Source organism: Macrosteles quadrilineatus, unplaced genomic scaffold (genome assembly GCF_028750875.1).
Source record: "Macrosteles quadrilineatus isolate MER2022 unplaced genomic scaffold, UCM_ALF_1.0 Scaffold_4__1_contigs__length_99947679, whole genome shotgun sequence".
NCBI lineage: Eukaryota > Metazoa > Arthropoda > Insecta > Hemiptera > Cicadellidae > Macrosteles > Macrosteles quadrilineatus.
Window position 1 is genome coordinate 15,129,609 of NW_026542597.1, and position 6,000 is coordinate 15,135,608.

Here is a 6,000-nt window from a genome sequence, read left to right on the forward strand (position 1 = left end):
GTTTTTATTTCGAGTCTTACGGGTTAGCTGCATATGCACTCGATCGTTGAATAGTCAGTACCAAATACAATCGAAAAATAAAGTTAAGGGTGGGGTAGGCATTTTTATAAAGGTTTCAAATAATGTTAAACATTAATAAATTGAAAGCACATGTAGCCGGGGGGCATTGAAGATGGAGTGAGGGGGGATTAGGTTAATGATGATGATGGGAGCGTGGGATATTGGTGGGAATTCGGGAAATCAGGAGGGAATAAACAGGGTAATGCTAATAGGGTTGGAATAGCTGTGTCTGGACCAAGCTTAGTTTAAGCGTGCTGAATCTGCTACCAATAAAATTAGGAAGATTTCTGGGGACCAGAGGGACGGAGATCTTTACCCAGATCAGAACACCTGCCTAGCCAGCTTTGATTTACACTAATTTAACTAACTATTTAACTATATACCTATCCTTCCAAACTATGAACTGTACGTGGAGAATAGTATAGATAGATGGAATTGTTTTCAGATAAGAGATCTAAGGATCTGTAAACAACCTCATACAAAGGATCGAAAACATTATTCTATAAAAGTTTTGAAGGATATTTTCGTTGCATATCGATTGCTCTTATAAGTGTATAGGCAACGTGTGGTGTATGACCTTTATCATTAACCTTTTATGTATGGTCTACTGCCCTAGTTAGCTTAGAGAGATGCATAAATTTGTATTCAAAACATATTCACCAAATACTACTACGCTTTAAACTTGATGGACTCAATCAATCAATTAATTATATTAATTATTTAAGATGCGGACGCCACTATGTGCGTATTTTAACCTAAATATGAGTAAAGGATGAGTGGCGCTTAGAAAAAAGAAAATCTGCAGAAACATTTAAATTATTAGGTTATGGTACAAAGACTCCACTGTGCATTTAAAAGAATAAGCTGAGCACTGTTGTAAGTTCGCTTTATATTTACGTAAAAGAATTTAGTATACTGTAAAAGGGAGAAAGTTGAGACTTGTAAGAAAGTTGATAAAATAACGGTACTTCCAACAGATTACTACAGTATCGTTCCTGACAGACTTTCTTAATCTAATACTTTGCCCTAGTGGAAACTACAGTATACAAGTATAACTCTTCCAAAGATTAACTTTTTTTAAATTAATCAGAAAACTGTCTTTACAGTTTCATAGTAACTTAATTGTACATCATTAAACTGATGCATTGTAAGTAATTTGAATTTGGTATTAGTTTGATGTAGTAATAAACATTACTAATAAATCAACGCGATACGAAAGTAATAGAGGCTTTAGTATTGTATTGGCTTAAAATACCTATATTCGTATGGCCGTAATTCCAGAATAACGTATTACAGTATAACGAATTAGGTATGTTAGTATTTTAATTAATTTTATTTTCAGGTAGAATATTATAGTAGAATATTAAAATATGCGTGATAAACATTTTATGAGCTACAAACTGAAATTCCATAAAGACATTTTTCCCATCATACACCCACGTAAGATCCTGCCATGTCGTTTTTATCTTTTCAAAACCCATAAACCATAATTTCATAAGTTTAGAGAAAAATTATCTCTCAGAAGATAGACACTTTCTGTGTATTCTAGTAAAAAACTACTCTGTCCAATAGAAACCCACACCATGTTTTACTAATTTTCACTTAGGTAAGTTACTAATCCTTTAACAATTATAGTCATCGACAATATTATAATTTTGTTCGTAAATAATAGTTTAAGCGATTTCCCCATCAATTGCGCTTCAACATTATCTTGCGGCGAAAGGATTGTTGTGTTCGGTAAATTAATTCCTTCGCTCTCCTACATTCCCCATCTGCCTGAGGGCGTTCTTAGACTTCAGAGTGTCTCTTCATCTCATAGGAGTTTGAGTTAATCCGCTTCTAGAATATCTCAATTGTACTTAGCAATAGTAACATTACTCGAGATAACAAACTAGGGTAATAACATATTTTCATGCAAGTTCAATTTACAGATAGTTGAAGCACACACTTATTTCCAGCTATGTCCGATGTACGCATTACTAGCGATGAAAATAGTTATTGTTATTGTTAAATGTCTGCGACATAGTATATCCAGGCTGCAAAATTCGTCTATAGTTATTTGTGTAACTATTGGGCAAAGGCAGGTTGCACTCGTGTTACACTAGTATAAATAATTAGTCTTTCAAACACAACAAAACGTTTTTAGGTTAGGTTAAATCCAAACGTTTAACGAAATGCCAAACGCTAAACCAGCTGATCGTAGTCGTAATATATTTCAGTGTTGCCAACTTATTTTCAAGCGTACACGGATTACGTGCATAATAAAAGCACACTGTTATGTGTTGTTTGGTTTGAATATTGGTGTGCGCCAAAGTAAGGCTTTCCGTTGTATAATCTGTGCAAGGAAGCCCACTTTGTCGGGTGACTGTAGGAAAAATATTATTTCTGTATCACCATGGTTAAGTTGAAAATATAGAATACTCACACATACACAATTATTATAATGCAGTTATCATAGCACATTGTCAATCTATTTTTGCTACTGTATATTCTCGAGTCCTGTTACAAATATTTTTTTATTAACTACAACACAAATTCCGAATAAGTGTTGAAAAATTAAATTATATATCCAATGGATGTTCATTGCAATGGTCATTAGAACTAATTTAATGGAACTGTTTTGTTGTTTACATGCATTTTTTAACAAATAATACAAATAATAAGTTGGATGTCTTTTATACAATACTATGCAGAAAAGAATATTTTCTTGCATTTAAAATGTTTCAACTATAATGTTCGTTATCAAGATAATACTGTGCTTTCGAACTTCATTTGCTCTTTGAGCGAATTAATTTTGCAAAAATTAAAATATTTCAAATTGTTTCAGAGAGTTTAAGGAGTCAATAAAATGGTTTAGGTGTAAAATCAATAACAGTAAAAGCTCAGACTAAGGGTGGAAGATTGTTTACACTATCGATTGCACTCTAATTCACATTCCCTGTATTGTATGTTAGTATAAATTGGTTTTGCTGATTTTATCAAATTAATTTACGTCTCATTGTAAACAGATTGAAACAGAATTTAAGTTATTACACTATTGAAATACTCACTAATGAGGTAATTAATTGTTATTTAATCATAAATCTGTATTATTTAATCATATTTTATTGTTCGTTTTAAACTAATCCAACCCCATTATGTACTCGTGAAAGTTAATACTGCTTTTACAATTTTTTTTATATTAAAAAAAATATAAATATTGAAAAATTTATTATATAGGAAAATTACAGTCTATATAGATACTGAAAAAAAACCAACAGATTAAAATATGATTGAAACCTCTGGATTTATTTTATGGCAATTTCTCATGTTTTATGATTGGCGGAATTTGAACATGTGCCTCCATAATCACCCCCTCTTGTCTTTATATTATACAAACTATCAGATGTATTCACAATCTAACAAACTAATAATTATATATCTTAACCATTAAACCACTTGGTAATTTTCTTCTCTAAGCTAAATTAAAACTTCTTGTTAGTTTAGTTTTTTTGTTAAAATTAACATCCTTGGTTTCCATTTCATGGATTAATGAATCATATCTACTCAATAGCAATGAACACGAAACTTCTAGATTTGTTGGTAGTCTACTACTAAAACAGAACAGATTCCTTCCCAAATAACGTTTCTTTTACAACATTTCTCCTACACAAATTGTTTTTATTCGAGTATTTATTTAGATGTCGTCCAGTGGTCAAAAACTCGGCCAAAAATAAGTAATGTGCAGGCGTCTCTATGTTCACTCCTCGCTGTAAGTAAAAAATGTGATTGGAATTTATTCAATTTTCTTTTGATTTTCTGTTTATATTTTTTTGTTATTTCGTCACCAGGAAGACCATAAGGCCCATGTAATTTTTTTTAATTTTTAATTAATTTTCATTGCTTATTTTTTGCCTATTTTAATTTATAAAGGCATTCTGCACATCTACAGGAAAATATATTTCTAACAGGATGCGTCAATTTTCCCTGTGATGCACACGATGTGAGAAAAAAGTATAAAGAAACACGCTTGCCTATTAATATATAGGATCTTTGTTCCTTATGCTAGTCAACTATTTGACATACTAACCTCTTCTTACAAACTATAAGATCAATTTTATCATCGATTGAAAGTTTTTTAAATCCTCACCAACCTTAAACTTATAAGATTCGGTGCATCGAAAATTATTTTTGATGTTTAAAATTACGTAAATACGATCGACAATTTTTGCTTTTTAATCGAAGGTTGTGCAATACACATGAAACTCCTAAATAACATATCCAATAGATACTTCGATCACGTAATATGTAAGACCCGGTAAGTAGACATGACTTCTCTCGAGTTGTCAATATTGATTCCAGTCACGACGAGCCATTTTTGAGATCAGTCCTTTCCCCAAACTGTCGTTTTACCTAAGGAGCGTCTCATAACCAGTTTGAAGCTCACCTCACGTTTTGAGCTTGAGCTTCTTCATATGGGTCAAGTGAACTTTATCCACGGCTTGTGGTGCAGAATTTGATATACTTATGAATAATGATTAGACTTTCGTTTGCTACTGCTCCATGGAGGAAAAATAGTAAATTAGATTTTTATAACAAAAATAAGACAAGACGTAAACTTTTACGAAAACCCTTTGGTATGGTTTATAAGTGGCGTGATGTTCTGGAATGTGAAATATTTTTTTCTTGTCTACTCACACACGTTCCTCTAGTTTGTGGGACGTTTTTTTATTATTTAAAATATTTTTAGGTTGAAAAATGTTATAATATTTTTGGGAGGTTGTGGGATATACTATTAGATTCAGTACTGTATAAGCTGCAACGCCAGGAAAAAGTCTATAACAATACACATCTACAAGGCTCATACCTCTGTATTGAGTAGTACATAAACAACAGAACGGCGTTGTCTAGCTTTTCTAACCTACAAATCAGACATTACAGTATATACCATTTTCTCTTTGTAATTATTATTGTAGCGACATTTGTATATGATAAGATCCCAGATAGGAATAGTTTAAAATTCATTACGATGATGTTTGCAATTAGCACATTGGTTGTTGTCGTTAATAGTCTAGCCAGTCTAGCCTTAAACACCCTACTACACTTTTATTTACAAATACTAAAGCAACGTGGTCAATTTTTACACACATATCTTTACACACGAAACTGAAATGGCCACTATAATTTACGAATTAACTTTTCAAAGTTCCAAAACTAATTCAATTATATTTCGATCAAAGCAGTAAACTACTGTACTTAAGCCTCATGAAGGAAGTTAGCAGATTATAACTTTCAAAAGCTACAGCATCGCACATTCCAGCAGTATCAATAAAAGATAAATAAAAAATAAACACATCACAAAGTTTAACTCAGGGAGAATACTGTCAACCCCATTACCTCCAGTCTCCAGACTTGGAATTGTTTGGCTACAATAGTTTAGCAACCTTAAACTGTGGTTTGGAATGTCAACTGCACAGTTTAAACGTTGTTTGGACAGTTCTCGCTTTGGTGACCATAATATCTGAGTTAGTTTTAAACCCTTAAACTATACACTAGACCGCATTTTTTTATGTTAAAGGTTGGTCTCGTTTACGATTTCACGTAACCTTGTTTTTTGCCCTTACATCATCATGTACGGGTTGCACGTAACCTTGTTTTTGCCCGTACATCATCATGTACGGGATGGACCTAACCTTTTTTTACTGTACATCATCATGTACGGGTTGCATGTAACCTTGTTTTTGTCTGTATATCATCATGTACGGGATGGACCTAACCTTATTTTTTACTGTACATCATCATGTACGGGTTGCATGTAACCTTGTTTTTTTTACCTACATCATCATGTACAGGTTGCGTGTAACCTTGTTTTTTTCGTACATCATCATGTACGGGATGGACCTAACCTTGTTTTTTACTGTACATCATCATGTATGGGTTGTACGTAACCTTGTTTTTTAC